This window comes from Argiope bruennichi, chromosome 7, assembly GCF_947563725.1.
Source record: "Argiope bruennichi chromosome 7, qqArgBrue1.1, whole genome shotgun sequence".
In the NCBI taxonomy this organism is placed as follows: domain Eukaryota; kingdom Metazoa; phylum Arthropoda; class Arachnida; order Araneae; family Araneidae; genus Argiope; species Argiope bruennichi.
The window spans coordinates 91,887,289-91,904,824 of NC_079157.1; the positions used below are offsets into that span (position 1 = coordinate 91,887,289).

General features: G+C 27.1%; 1 protein-coding gene across 1 annotated transcript in view; it reads left to right on the plus strand.

Annotated features, from left to right (window-relative positions):
- The first annotated feature begins 2,006 nt into the window (after positions 1-2,006).
- LOC129975744 (potassium voltage-gated channel protein Shaw-like) overlaps positions 2,007-17,536 on the plus strand; it is a 365,504-nt gene continuing 349,974 nt past the window's right edge. Inside the window, exon 1 of the mRNA XM_056088933.1 lies at positions 2,007-2,305. The gene's annotated coding sequence lies outside the window, so the exon portion shown is untranslated. The remainder of the gene's footprint in view (positions 2,306-17,536) is intronic.

The window sequence follows — 17,536 nt, forward strand, 5'->3', positions numbered from 1 at the left end:
GGCTTAATCGTTAATTTTGAAACCACCAAAGATACTTAAAATTTTTATTGGTATAATGATTTCTCTTCCTACATTTCTCCTATTGTGATGTAGGTCAAGATCATCACCTTTCATATATCATGTCTTTCGTCAATTCCTATTCAACAAGATAGCTAGAATACACGTTATTGGTACAGTTGAGTAGAGTTATTATGAGTATTTAAAGTGGATAACTCGTAATTGTTTATATAAGATATAACCACTCTTAAAGTGGCTTAATCGTTAATTTTGAAACCACCAAAGATACTTAAAATTTTTATTGGTATAATGATTTCTCTTCCTACATCTCTCCTATTGTGATGTAGGTCAAGATCATCACCTTTCATATATCATGTCTTTCGTCAATTCCTATTCAACAAGATAGCTAGAATACACGTTATTGGTACAGTTGAGTAGAGTTATTATGAGTATTTAAAGTGGATAACTCGTAATTGTTTATATAAGATATAACCACTCTAAAATTGGCTTAATCGTTAATTTTGAAACCTCCAAATATACTTTAAATTTTTGATTGGTATAATGATTTAAATACTGTAAAAAATTACATTTTGTGTTGTTAAAATCAATAAATGTAGTGCAAAAAAAAAAACTTGCTTTTTATTTCTTAGGGTCTGTTAGTCATATTTAAAGAAATATTTTTTACACTTTGAAATTTTAATAAACAATTGTACTATCGATTGAAATAAAAAATGATTAAAAAATAATGCAAGTTCGATCGAAATGCAAATTCCTATTAAGTGTAAGTTTCTCTAAGTATATATACCCCTGAAAAATGTATACACATTTTAGCAGCTGATAATTAAGTTATTTCTTCTTTCTTTACATACTGAACCCATTGAACCGAGTGATGACAGACAGACTTCAATTTGAAGGAAGGAAATTTATTTTAAAATGCTACTCGAAGTATGAAAATGCAGTAGAAGTGCAAAGACAATTTAAGAGGGAGTTCAACAAAGAACCACCGACACGAGTTACCATCACTCGAATTAGAGATAAGTTTGAAGCTGATGGAACTGTTCAGGACGTCCATAAACCTGCAACAGTTGTTCAATTGAGGGCAACCATTGAACATGAATGTACGAATATCCCAAGGGATAGAATAGCATACATTTGTTCCATCATGTATGCTATTCTATCGCTTCGCGTTGTCAGCAGTGTCTATAGCAGAACGGACATCAGTTTGAAAACATGCGATAACAAGACAATAGAATCATATTTGTAGAATCTTTTACATGTTGAAAATTATTCGAATTATAATAAACCCCAAATTTACAATTATTTAAAGTGTGTATGCATTTTTTTGGGACACCCTGTATATATATATATATATCACGTGTAATATATATATATATATATATATATTACAGAATTGCGATTGCAAAATTACAATTTAATATTCTTTAAATATATTTTTAAATAAGAGCTTGATAATGTGGATTATCACTTTGCATTAATTAAAGCGATTTCTTCTTATTATGATATTTCTTGTAAATTAATTCTATCCTATATACTATATGGCACTTTATGAATAAAGATAATTCTTTTGTCTCTGTGTGTGTTTGCTGATCCTATTTTACCATAAATTAAGTGACAAAAGAAAAAAAAAACGATGATGACTCAGTTGCTAGATACGGTGATTAAATCAGCACCCTTTTCGTCCAAAATAGTTATTTCTGCCTACTTCATTAATAAAAACCGTTTTTATTGGTTAGCTATCCGAAGCGACTCTATCCTTAGTAATTCAAGTGCGAACACCAAATCGATTACGCCAACCATACAGTTCAAAGATCACGTGGCTTCTCCCTAGCCTGTTGCTGCTGACCCGTTCCCGCGATTACTTGGCGATGGTTGGCAGCACATTGGCGCGGTCCGTGCGGGTCCAATTCAAGCAACCCTACCTACCACCTTCTGAAGCATAACAGGAGCGTACTTCAGGTTCGAGAAGATGCAGAATTCCTTTAATAAAAGAGAGGGGAGAAGGTTTTTCAGACCCTAGGGGTGTTTTGCTAAAGACTGGAACCGGGTTCGAGACCTGGTTCGGGTACGGATAGAGGTTTTTAACCGTTAAAGAGGAATAGTTCTGATTTTGGTTCGTAATCCAACAGGCGGTTCTCTGATTCTTAAATGTAATATATGATCTTCTACGGTAGTGGAAAAATGATGGGATATATCAGAGGAAAATAATTGTGAATACAAAAGAGATACTTTGAAAAATAGGATTTCTGATTTGTTCAGTCGTATAGATAAAGGAATACTTTGAACAAAGGTAAGTTATAGAGCCTTTTCATTTTCTCTTTATTCTTTTCCCGGGTGAAAGAGTGATATTATGGGATCGAAAACATTCGTTCTTGTAAAATTAGGTTATTAAACAATAGATCAAAAGGATTATAAAGAAAATGTGTATGCATTTAGAAAATGGTTGCCCAAAGAAAAAACAACAGCCCTCTAATTATTTTTGAAAAAGTAAAATTTTTTTGCAAATGATATTTAGAAACATTGAATTTATCATCTTTACCATAATATCTATCCTTTTATTGAATTTTCAACATCTTACTCATGATATTAACTTTTTTAAATGAATAAAGATGCATTAGATTTTGAGAAGCATTTGATTAAAATCAAAGAAAGAAAGATTAATTTTATGCAGAATTTGAGCAAACAAAACCATATGAAACTTCTGTTTTTTTCGTTTATCGGTACGTCGTGTCACATATCTTTTTAAAGAAATAAAAATGCATAAGATTTTTAGATATAATAAAGTAAAATCATTGATATTAAGGTTAACATTATTTGGAGTTTGAGTTACCAAAATCGGATGGAATATTTGTTTTTTATTTGTTTATTTTTATGTTGAGTTATGGATCTTTTAAAAGGAATAAAAATACACTGAATTTTCAGTCGTATCGACTAAATATCGGATGCATAATTAATATTAAGTGGAGTTTCAGAAAATAAAATATAATGAATCATTTTTTCTGCGTGGATTTTCAAAACGAAAAATGTATGATATTAGGAAAATAAAGATGAATCATCAATCTATTTAAAGGAATGAAGATTCATTAGATTTTGAGAAATATTGCTTTAAAAAAACGGAAAGCACATAAGCTTTATGTCGAGTTTTTTTCGAATAAAACTACATAATAAGATTTTTTTTTCATGGTCACTGATTATTATAACGAATGCTAAATTTTTAATAGATGAAAATATATGACTTTTTGAAGAAAAAGAAACTCATTATAAATTATTAAATGCAAGATTAATATTCTATGAAATGTGTGAAAATAAAATCAATGGATGATTTATTTTTTTCATTTAAGTATCAGACGATTTCTTATAAATTTAAGTTGACTCATCAGTTATTTAGATTATAATATATTGTCTAATTTAGATTATAATATATTGTCTAAGTGACTTTCATGATTTAATGGAATATCAGTGGACATTAAACGAAAACATATCATTTGAGTTGGAATGTTTTTTTTAAATATAATTAAAAGTAATAAAAAATAAAATTTCATGCATAATTTTATCTTTGAAAATAATTCTCAGTTTTGAAAAAAAAAACAAATCAAGAAAATCTCGTTGATTAATTATTGAAATGAAACCAAACGATTTTTGAGAAGTTGAAATAATTAAATTGAAAAAGCGGAGAATATTTTTATAGAAACATTCGCTTTTCTTTCTTTTTGTATTTTAGTATATCAACAGAAGAACTGAAAATTGAGATATCTGAATAGGTTAAATTTATTGATATGAATTCATCTTAATTTGTGCATTTTATCTAAATCTTTGATAATCATATCCTTATTCGAAATATATCTTTGCTTTCTAAGTACTTCATCCGCTCTTTTTCCTTTATTCACTTGGTAAATATTTCTGAAATAAATATGAATAAAGTAATTTGATGTTCTTTGATTATTTACTTTTATTTCAAACTTTTTCAATAGAGTATTTGACTTTGTCATATAATAATTTGCTTAAAAAAATCAATTAAATCGTTTGATTAATTAATAGAAGAATGGAAGAAACGAATTCTGTTTTTTTAAAGTAGTTTGGTATTTGTTTCTTTAAAATTAGTTAGAACAGATATCTTAGTGACTTAACAGCATATGTATTCGAAATAAATTTTTAAAATAATATTTCCTATCATTCATTAAAACATTATTTCCTATAGAATTTTTAAAAAAATCAATATGGGAAATTAGATTTTTTTCCGTTCTATGCTAAGGTTTTGATTGCATTTTCTTTTTTCATCAATATAAAAGCGTTTCTCTTTTCTGTGTGTTCGTGTTTTATGTACCTGTCAGCGCTCTACAATACAGAAAATTTAACCAAGAAATACTAGATTTGTACATTGTATTTTAGTGGGTTAGAATGTGCACTTTAGAATTATTTATTTTAAATTTTAATTATAATTTCATTTAATTAATAACTAAACAAAATTATAACGTTCTTAGGAGATAACTAATATTCATATTGTTATATAAAATTGAGTTTTGCGCTATTATTTGAAAAATTCGAAATAAAATCATTTTGCTGATGCCAGTTTAGTTACCATTCAATGTTTATCTTAGTTCTGACAATTTCTAAAATGGATTTTATTTATAATTTCTATAAATACTTTTTATTGTTACAACTAAATTAAAAACCTTTTCATTGTTTCTACAAATACTTAATTGCGAGTTTTTATTCGATACTAAATGCTAATGGAAGAAACATTCTATTTTAAAAAAATATATATTCTTTGACTTTTACTTCATGTATTTTTATTTTTCCATTTTATTACAAATATTGTTTTTATTTTTTAAAATCTATAAAGAAATGTAAATAAAATATTAAATATATTAAGAAATAAATCCGATATGTGAAATAATTATGCTTTAATTATTTTTATTTTGATTAACATATTTTAACCCATCAAACATATTCTTAGATGTTCTTACCACATGTTGTTAGAATGCAATATTTAATAATATCAAACATGTTATAATATATTGTGTAAATCTATTAAATGTTGGAATCAACAATGCATTTTAATGCAGGATTTAAAATGTGAAGGTACATTATCACGTAAGAGAAGCATACATCTAGATATTAGAGAATTTGAATAGCTATGTTTTTCATGCGGTTGTGTTGCTTGACTTGACTTCATGAGGATGCTTCATGCAGACTAAGAATAGAACAGATGTAAGGCAACTAAAATAATGTTGTTTAAATTTCTATTTCCAGTTGGAACTTAAAATACTTTGTTGAAGGAACCATTACTATCAAATACAGCATATATAATTTAAATAAACGCAGTCATTATTTCCTACTAATTAGTTGGTTGCCAAAGGCGACTAGCCATTTATATACAGATACTAATGTGTTATTTTTTTTTTTTTCTTTTAAGATTTATACAATTAGTTTTTAAAATGACATAGATTCCAAGCAGTTTATTAGCTGTGTGAGGACTTTTTCTTTGATACTGAATTCTTTAAATAACTGTAAAATTATAAAAGTTTTTTGAAAATTTTAGCGTTAGATATTAGAGCCAAATATTTTTTAAATTGACTTTTTATTTTTATTATTAAAAAATAAAAATAAGTCAGTAACTGAAGCATTTCTCCAAAAGTGAAAATGTTCATAAAAATTCATTTTTAAACTAGCAGTTTTGTCAATATTTAATTTATATTGACTGAATGTTTAGGGAGTGAATGATGGATTGGGGAGGGTGTCTGTTCTCTTGGGAGAATTCTTACACGGCCCCTATTTCTTATTGGAATTGTTCGATTAGTTTTACTAGTAGCATTTCTTTACAAAGTAACTTCTTTCAACACAAATTGATTTTATTATCATTACAATGGAAGAAGTGATCAGAAGTGTCGAAATCATCTGCCTTTTCAAAACCGAAAATTGTGGAGACTCAATTCGATTATCAGGGAAAAAATCTTTTTTTCTTTGATGTTTTATCCAACGAATAATTCTTAGAATTTCTCAGAACCAAAAAGATATATCTGATTGATTACTTCTTAATATAAATCATAATTCCGTTCTTAATTCTTGATGTTTTTGGATTTAGATTAGCTTATACATTATTATTATATCAAAGACAAAATAAAAAGTGGTCACATTTATATTCTCTAAAAATTTGACAAATCATTTATAGTTACAAAGGAAGAAAAAGTACGCTTTTAAATGAACTAATGTCAGTATTTATGAAAAATATATTTAGTATAGAAAATTTATATAATTAGGTGCTTGCTTTTCTTAATATTATAAAATTCCGTTAAATTAAGCATAAATTATAAAGAATGAAAATAAATTTTAAAAATACAAAGTACTGTGTCAATTATCTGAAGCGTATTAGTTTTATAATTTGTTTATTATTTTGCATATAAGACTACATTAGAGATGAATGATATGAAAAAAATTATAGAATATTTATAGTTTTCAGTTTTTGAATAATATAGTAAAAAAAAAAAAAATGTGAAACAAAAATGTATCAGTTAAAACACAAAAATTTTTTAAAGAAAATTTTATTTATTAAAATGTTCACAATTTAATTAATTTTTTTAAAAATTAAAACATTTCAATTTAATTATTAAAATATTTACAAACTCAAAACCTCACAGATAACTTAAGAAATTTATTATCTAGTTCCGGAACAAAGAAATGAGTTATACTTTTATTGAATTCTTAAATACTAGCCTCGGACTGTGAAATAGCATTAAACTTTCAATTTTTTTTTCATTTCAAAGCATTATAACATTAAAATTATTTTATATAAACAAATTGTTTATTAAATTACCCAGATTGCTTATTCTGTGTTTCAAATTTCTTGTATTGTTCAGGAACTACAAGCCATTTTAAGAATTTTTCATAACAAATTTGAAAGAAAAAAAATATATGTTGAATTTTCATTTACTAAATTTTATACACGAAGAATGTATCAAAATATAGAATTTGAGAATATTCAAACAGCAATAAGCTTTTTAAGCTTTTTTTAAGCTTAAGTTTTTTTAATATATATATAAAAAAACACTATGCAGCTTTCCAAAGAATGAATGCAAAAATAAAATTGAAATGTCTCTGTCAGAAAGTTGTTCCTAGGTGAAAAATATTGAATACTTTCACTAAAAATGTTTAAGATAATCCTTAAAAAAGAACAAAGAAAAGGGCTATTAATACACAAATTTTGAATTTACACAATTTCTTACGCGAAAATAAGCACAATGTATACATTAAGGCAGTTAAGTATTCTATTAATATTGTACATTGATATATTGTCCATGCTAATAGTAAAATATTTTCATTAAAGGGCAAACAGCGAAAAAACTTGATAAATTAAAGCATTGTATTTATTCTTAATTATGAAGAATTATACATTTTAAAATTGAAATAATATATTTCATTGGAATATAAATATGATTTATAATGAATTTTAAAAATTATTATGGGATGATATAAAAAATAGTTCCCCAGCGTTTATATATATATATATATATATATATATATATATATATATATATATATATATATATATATATATATATATATATATATATATATATATATATATATATATATATATATATATATATATATATGTATGTATGTATGAGCATTAAGAAAATTAATGTGAAAACAGAAGTTAGAGATATTGTAGAAAAATCATGCACCATTTCAATTTCAGCTTGAGAAAAGGAAAATTAACTTAAAACTTTTAGCTTACTTAGCAATGATTTAAACATTTATGTACATTTCGTAACAGTATATAAAAAGTAGTAATATATGATTAAGTAATAGTATTAATGATAGTATATATTTAAAAAATATCAAATGTCTTGGTAAGAAGAATTGCATGGAAACGCGTTCATGGTTGCATTTAATGATGCTTTTTGTAATAAATAATCGTATTATAGCTCTATAAAAAATCTTAAAGCATAAAAGAGCTAGTGTTTCAAAATTGTTATCCTCTCAGTTTTAATCTACTTACATTTATGTCTGCAGTTGTAATTAAAATTTTTAAAAAAATTTATTTTTGAAAAAAAATCATAAATATTTTAACAATAAATACAAAAAGGTTGTTTATATTTAAATTAAGATCAATATTGTGATGATATAATATATTCTTTACAGTGCTTATATAAAATCATTATTATATAAACATATTTATTTATAAAGAATTTTCATAAAATTTTCATTTGTATAAAAATTACAGATCGCGCATCAGTACTATATATATATATATATATATATATATATATTTCAGTTTTTCTTGTTTAAATTTCTTATCTATGCTATTTATATGAAATGCTGAAACAGCATATTCCACAAATTTTATAGAATAATAAAATTCTCGGTTGTGTGAGTTGTGAGAGTTAATAGTCTACTTAAAATAAATACAAGATAAGTGACAGCATTGAAAAATCGTATTTTCATGAAATTTTTAACTATGTTTTATTTAATATTTTTAATTTCTGATTTGTATTTTTTGAGAAACCGTTACAGTTTTGTTTTAAGTTTATTCTTTAAAAAATTTCTTTCTGATTTTTGGTATTTGCATAGTTTACGTTTTAATTTGGTCGAATTCTGAATGAATTCTTCCAACGAATGACTTTTTAAATTAAAATTTAAATAATATTTTATTCGAATCGAATATAATAATTTTTCATTGTTGCAGTTTTTGTACTATAGAATGCGTAATCTCTTCTTTCAAAACACATTTACTGTATTTTATTGCCTCATAATAGAGAAAAATCCTTTTAGTTATCAGTGAAACCTCAGAATTTAAAGATTGGAAAGAAGTGCGATTATTTCTTGTTTCAAGAAATAGTCAATATATTTCTTAAGTTATCTGCAAAATTTTGAACAAATGATTTGATGCATTCTAAGCAAAAAAAGTGTTGGCTTTATACCCCTTTTATTAAAGGGGGAAAATATTTTTTTTCCAATTTTTGATACAGTTGGGGTTTTTAACTGTTATATTTTTGTTTCATATAGTTTTTCAACATTTGTCATAGGAAAAATTTAAAAATAAATTAAGTATTTTGTAACATTTTCAAAAAAAAAAATCATCCGAATATAGTCACATTCATTAACTAAAATTATCTTTGTGTTTAATTATTACAAAGGCGATTAGAAACAAAAACAATTTCAAAGTTTTGATTATAAACAATATAATTATGAAACATCATAATTCAAAGGAATTTTAACAATCTTTCTTCATTGTTTGACATTTCCGAAGAAGTGTTTCATTTTCACAAGCATTTATGATTATATTTATTATTCTCCTAAAATAGTATTATATTTCCGGAATTCACACTGATAGACGAGGTAAAAAGCATGCTGTATGAAACTTATATCAAATTGAAATAGATCGTAATTATCATTACTCATACCAAGGCTATTCTGTTTAATATTCGATTTGATGAACTGTAATGAAACAGATAAAATAATATTTATTTGAAATTTATATATTTTTGTTCAAAAATTCGATCTAGTTCTTGTTATGTTAAAAGTGCTTTTTTTTTCTTCACAATTCTTGTAGTTTCTACTTAAAAAGAAATACTTCGAAGCATTCTTTTACACAGTTTCAAATTTCGATTTTTTTCTTTATGGTTGTTTACCCGATTTCTTCCATGTTTACTGTACTTTTTCGATCCGTAAAACTGTTTAAAAAAAACTGTTTATCTGCAAAAGCAGAGAGAAAGAGAGAGAGAGCATTTTACAGATTTCTTTAGAAAAATTCTTTAATAAAATTGGTCATTATTTGAGATTTCTCTAAATTTAAAAACATCGTTTTATTTTGCTTAAGCTGAAGTAATGAAAGTAATAAATAAAATTTTCTGTTTTAAATTCGAACTTACAATCAGACTTTGAAATTGGAATTTTATGAATTATTGAATTTATAAATAGGTTTCAGTATTTTTGCACTATTACATTAATACTTATAGATAGATATCAATAATCTCCACTTTTCTAATACATTCATAGAAGATTTAAATGAAACCCATCAAATTAGTTAAATGTTTATTTCAGAATTATTAGAACTGCAAAAAGCATTTACAAAAAAATGGACATATTATAAACATTACGAAAGTATAAATGTATTAATATAAGAAACATTTTTTTTTCTCATTTTTAAAAATATTTTTACTGAACTCGGCTTACTTTATTTTTATAAAGATATTGTAATTGGATTTTCACTCATTTCTTGATTTTCTTGAGTTCTGAATTTTTCTGCAGTTGTTTTTACCGAATGAAAATAGTGTTACTTTAATATTATTAGAAAACTTATCATTTTATATATTAATTTAATATGTTGTTTATATAAAAACAGTGAAATTTTCACTCGCTCCTTGATTTTTTTGAGTTGTGAAATTTTCTATGGTAGTTTTTCCAGATGAAAAGGGAATTACTTTTATAATATTAGAAAACTTATCAATTAATATATTAATTTAACATGTTGTTTTATACATGCAGTGGATGTAGATTAGTTTGCTAAATATTTATTTTTACATTCCTTTATATTGAATATCATGAATTTTGAAATAGATTAGTAATTTATTAATTAATAAATTACTAATTACGTTTTTATTAATGTAATAAAAAGTACAAAATAATGTTTGTATAAAGAAAATCAAGCAATATTATAAAAGAAATAAAACAAATATAATGAAAAAAATATATATTTGTTATTTTTAGTTGGAATTAAAATATGTTGTGAAATTTAGTAAAGTACAGATTAATTAAGGGTATTTCTATCGGAATCTCATGCTTTGTTTTCTATATTGAATCTCATATTTTCGTTTTCAATTAATTTTTAATTAATTTTCTATGATATTCAATTTTAATGATTAATTATGGTAGGAAATTTGAAATATTAAAAGAAGATAAGAATTAAAATATTTATTCTTAGAAATATCTCTTAATAATATATGTGTGCATGTGTTGCCATTTAAAAGGAAGTTTCTTTGATTTAGAGCTATTCTTTAAAAAGTGCAAATGTTCTGTTCTTTTAAATTTTTATTTTTTAATTTACTAAAATAATCTTAATGGTAGTTTTCAAATTTATTATCGAATGAAAATTATTTATTCATCACATTAAAATTTAAAAAATATATGTTCTTAATGATGCCAATTTATTGGCTTTGTATTAATTTTTTCTTAAGTTCGATAACTTTTTAAATAATTTTTAATAATAATGTTAATGTTGCAAAAAATAAATTATTGTTTCATCAAATATTCAGTCTCGAGATTTTTTTGTTATTGAAAGCTTTAGAAAGTCTGTTTATTATATACATTTTATGTTTTATGTTTATTATGCATTTATACATTTTATGTGAGGAATAAAAAAAAAATATCGAAGACGACGTCATATTGGAGAATAGGTTATCCATACAATTAGGTTTCAAATGTTCTAGCCTTTAGAATGGTTCATGTACACAATAAATAAACCAAGTGTAAGATTAATTAAATAATGCGGCTCTTGTATCTATCCCAGTTTATGTTTGAAAATACTTTTTTTAGAGAATCATAAACATCAGGCGTAAGAGGTTTCGTGGAACTTTTTAACAACCGATATTCTCGATGAATCAGCAGATCAATTAAAGGCGGCAAGACAAAAATATTAATAGAAAGAATTTTTTTGTAAGATGGTATTTGGTATACTTGCTTAGTCTCCGGCTTTGCTATCCGAAGTAGCCTAGGTATATTTTAGGATAAAGTTAAGAGAATTTTTAAGAGTAAATTCTCAATTTCTACCAGCTCTGAGTTCGAAGAAGACAATCAGCACCGCTTTTGGAGATGATTATTTGGGAAATATTACAGAGAGAAAATAAATTTAATAATGCTTTTAATGTAGTTGCCGTTTCTTCTCCGATTTTTCACGTTAATGGTAGGGGGTGGGTGGGTAGTCAACCTCACACCATTTCTGTACACACCCGGTTGTCAAGAACCCGGATTGCAGGAAGCTTCTGATCCTGTGGTACCCCTGGATGGTGGTTGTGAAAAAGAATATATCGGTACTTAATTTCATCTTCAGAATATTTTTAAATCTGCTTTTTAATATTATATTTCTTCATTTTGTTATGCAGCTATAAATATAAACAAACAAGATAAAAAAAACAAGTAAAAACATGTTACCAAGAATTTGATAATTACCACAAATTCGTTAATTTTATATGGGTTTTACACATATTTCTTCGATTCATTTTGTACAATGATATATCAAAAGTAACTATAACCTGCAAAACATACGAAGATGGAAAAAAGATTCTTAATATCCATCGTAACGTAGAAAATGGGGCAGACGACCTTGACACCACATACTAAGCCACAGAAATTCATTTCTTTGAAACTTCTTATTTCCACTCCGGCTAAAAGGCATATAATTTAGAACATATTTCTCATTTATTAACATGTTGTATTGCTCTTAACTCATTCTTTTGAAACACCTTATTTCACTCTGACGTAATAGAATATAATTTAGAACGCGTTCATCAGCTATTAACATGATCCATCACAACGAAACAAGTAATAGAAAGAACAATCGATCAAAATCCGTATAATGATACGAGTAATAATGTATATACAAAGTAACATAGACATTAATAAAATAAATATAAAGTAAATATAATTTATTATATCCTCGTGTTAATAAAACATCCAGATTTTCACAAACATTTGTATACACAATAAATTCATTTGAAATTCAATTAAATATTTAATCACATAATATATAATAATATATCGCCTTAATGTTCTTATATAATATGTGAACATATTAATATAATAAATATAAAACCAATATAATTTGTTATATGCCCAAATATTTATACATACAATAAGTCCATTTAAAATTCCGTTAATTATTCATTACAAAATAAGTTATTATATAATCAGATGTATTAATGTCAGCAGTAATTCAGTGGCAGCAGTAATTAAATAGCTACTATAATTTTATACACAAAAGTATAAATCATTACATATTCAACTAGATATATGATATACAATAATATAGGGTGTTCACTAATTATTGTCGGAGTTTCCTTACCTCATAACTTTCGAATAAAAAATATTACGCAAAAACCGATTACGTATTCGTAAATTACAACTGAAAGAATTTTATTAATGATATTAAAGTGTAAAGCTTGCACCATTTGCACTTTGTAGGCATTCAGCTGAAGGCGATTCTTTGAGTTGTACTTTACGAATACATAATTCTTTGAGTTGCAATTTACGAATATATAATTCTTTGAGTTGTAATTTACGTATTCATAATTCTTTGAGTTGTAATTTACTTATTTATAATTCTTTGAGTTGTAATTTACGAATACATAATCGTCTTCAACTGAATGCCTACAAAGTGCAAATGGTGCAAGCTTTACACTTTAATATCATTAATAAAATTCTTTGAGTTGTAATTTACGAATACGTAATCGGTTTTTGTGTAATATTTTTTATTCGAAAGTTATGAGGTACGGAAAACCCGACAATAATTAATGAACACCCTGTATAACATTTAAAGCTGTTTACATAGTATCGAAATAACATTCTTCCCAAAGATATTAACTTTCTAGTGAAAATCAAAGCAGATAGTAAATGTGAAATGCTATAATGTGAGACTACCGTTTTTCGCAAGCAATATAAAATACTATTAAAACTCGTATTTGTAAATTTTGACGACGTACAGCGAATGAGGCAATAGAGGAGGAGACAAAAAGTTTGCAATCAGCATTTGCCTTGTTGCATATCCGATGCAGAAAATGCCTCATAGTGCATAATTACTGCGTAAATTATTCAAGACAATACTGTCTGCCAAGCAAGAATAAATCCTATCTGTGCTCTTTCTTCTGTATTGAAATAAGTTCCGAAAAATTTTGAACAGAATGAAAGGTCACACTCTAGAGTACAATATATATTGCAAATATTGCAATATATTGATTATTTAGCTGAGTAATAAATATATTTACTAACAATAAAAATACAAACTATGCTTGCATGTATTTTAATATCAGCGCATGCGCACTAATTTTATTTACAGATGCATATATTTTCAAGCAGTTAAATGATTTAATCAATCATGGTGATTTTTTAGAGTATTTCGTTTTTTATTTTTATTTGAGTTTAAAATAAAATAATAATTGTTACTCAAAAGTCATCTTTTTCTCTTTTAGTTAATCTTTTAATTTTATATGTCATGTAAGGTTAAAATATGTAAAACCTTTATTATTTCGAGATTTTCAATGACTATTTTCGTGAAATGGCGATCAATTTGGAAAGTCGTTAATCTTCCCATATTATACTTGAGTTATAAATTCAGTGAAGTCCATGAAATTTAGGATTCTGATTCCATATGTCAAATTATAATAATATTGATTAGTAAAGTTCTGCTAAACTTCAGACATGTAAAGTACATACCGAAGATCATTAATTCACTGCTTGGGGCAACCATTAAATGGATATTCAAATTTCACTCTTCAAATGCCCAAATTTAAATTTGGTTCTTAAGTTCTTACTGAAGTTTTTGAAATTATTAATATAAACTTCTTTTTGAGAGAGAATGGTATGGTAATAGTCGGTGCTCAGGTCGTAATAAAAATTATATATATATATATATATATATATATATATATATATATATATATATATATATATATATATATATATATATATATATATAAGTAACCAAAAATATAAGCATCAGATAATTAAAACCTATTATTGAATCAATCTAAAATTAAAATTATTTTGGAAACGAAACTAAATTATTTCGGTATCGCAACTAAAAAATTATTATCTGATTCAGACTAAAAACTAAAAAAAGGAACAGAAAAAGCACCATTGTATTTAGAGAGCGCAAATGCAGCTACTACTAAAACACACATGAATCAAGACAGTACTAATAAAACCAAGTAAACCAAGTAATAGGGAAAAAAAGTAACAAAACAAAATAAAATAAGAATTCGGCCTGAATTTTTTTTCCATTTAACTTCGTTTTATTACTATATATATATATATATATATATATAATGATATTTTATTACTATATATATATATATATATATATATATATATATATATAATGATATTTTAAACTCTTGATTTAATCCAGATTAATTTCCAAGATTTTATCTTAATTTAGCCCATCGTAACTTCATTCTAAAATATTCCCTTATTTCGTGATCAAATTCCACTTAATTAATTCCTCTGTAAAAATAATGCGCCATCAGTACTACGTATCAAGAGAAAGTGATATCGTCGGTTGCCCTTGAAAAGGTGTCAAAGGTCACCACGTGTATTGAATTGGCGCCTGGCCAGAAATCCTATGTTATATAAGACTAGTGATCATTATTTGTTCGTCCCTTTCTGCCTTCTGCTTTTGTGCTGCGCTGCGCCTTCTTGTAAATAAGCATGCCTCCACTCGGAATAGAATAAAACGAAATTAAAACTACAAAGTCTCTTCACTGTTTCGAACCTGAATTCCACTTCAACTAAAATAATGTTATATATATATATGTATGTATGTATGTATGTAACGTCAGTGAAATTTGAATATAAACATTAAGTACAACAAGGTAAAATTTTTATATTTTAAGGGAATGGCTTTTGAGAAAGAAAAAAACGTAAAGAATTTGGTAATTACAAGAATTAAAAAAAAAGCTGGAAGGTAGATTCCTTTACAACTAAGTTACAATCTGGAAAACACACATTGAAGAGCCAGAAAAACTGGTATAGCAGGTGGTATGCAAATGATGGAGATGTTCAACCAATCAGCGTAACGCGATGCAGTCGGTAGACATACTGTTGTCTTCTCAGTATATAAGATAAGAGGTGTCTGAGAAGACTATTGCATCGACTCTCGCTGTTACAATGGCAGGTTATCAAGATTTAAGTAATTTTCAACGGGGACTAATCGTCGGCGCGCCAGAGATGGAGCACAGCATTTACGAAGAAGCGATGAAATTTGGATTTTCACGCACGACCATTTCAAGGATATACCGTGAATATCAGGGTTCTGGTAAAACTTCAAATTTTAGACAGCGGTGAGGGCCGGAAAAAGACCTTGTTAGAACGGAATGATCGACGGCTGAAAAGAATCGCTATACGAGATAGACTGCTGCGGATTTGATTGCAGGTCCATTAACAAGTGTCAGCGTATGCACTGTGCGACGTATCCTAACTGATATGGGCTTTCGCAGCCAAAGACCATCTCGTGGACCATTGTTAACTCAGCGGCACGAAGCTTTGTGCCTTGCCTGGGCTCACCAACACTGCCATTGGACTCTTAATGATTGGAAAAACGTTATCTGGCCTGGAGAGTCACGTTTCCAATTGTATTGGGTGGATGGCCGTGTACGGGTGTGGAGATAACCCCATGAATTCATGGATCCCTCGTGCTTACAAGGAACAGTTAAAACTGGTGGAAGGTCTGTGATGGTACTGGCCGTGTGCAGTTGGAATGAAATGGGACCGTCGATACTGTCGACCATGACAGGTCAGCGATACTTTAACATCCTTTCTGACCACCTGCATGCATTCATGTCCTGTGTGCATTCCGATGAACGTGGACAGTTCCAACAAGATAATGCTCCACCCCACAGGTCTACAGTAGCTACCGAATGGCTTGAGGGGAGCTTTTCTAAATTTCGTTCCCTCTCTTGGCCACCTAATTTCCCTGACACGAACCGTATCGAGCATATCTGGGATGTTTTGCAACGTTCTGTCCTTTGGAGATCTCCACCACCTCGCATTCCCATGACATTGTGGACTGCCCTGCAGGAATCACGGTGTGAACTGTCTACAGAATATCTTCACAAATTAGTTGAATCCATCCTACGACCTGTTATGGCACTTCTGCATACTTGTGGAGACTCTATACGATATTTGATTGGTGTACGAGTTTATCGGGCATTTAAAAGTAAATTGTTGATGTTGGAAACAGACAAAATTAGGGCGTGAAAATCGTTTTTCAGCCCCTAACTTATAAAATATTGTAGTCTATCGAAATACTCTAAATGCAGAAATTGCTCGTCTTTATGAGGCCTAATTTGGCGAATTCGATTTATTTTTCTATCTTCAGTATTAAGAAAGTTATAGTGAAATGAAAATTTCACCCTCCTTCCCACCACCATTTCCACTCCCTTTGATCTGGAAGGGCCATTTACGAACTCGTCCGAGGTTTTTACATTTCTAACAACATATTACAAGTCAGTAAAAATTCAAACAAAATTACTCCAGTAATCCTGTTCACAAGATAACCTGGGCAAAGCGTTATACGAATATATATAAACTTTTGAACGAAGGGCGATTTTGGGTTCTTGGGATGACCATTATCGGTGTATAACTTAGAAATTTTCCTGAAGACTTGTAATGAGAACCATTACAATAGTTAGTCTTCCTATAGGAATCTGCTTACAACAGAACATTTCATTTCGACGAGAATTCAGATGTTATTATGGAAGTATTTTATTATTATGGAAGCATTTTTGCGAGTTATGTTTGGCTGTGA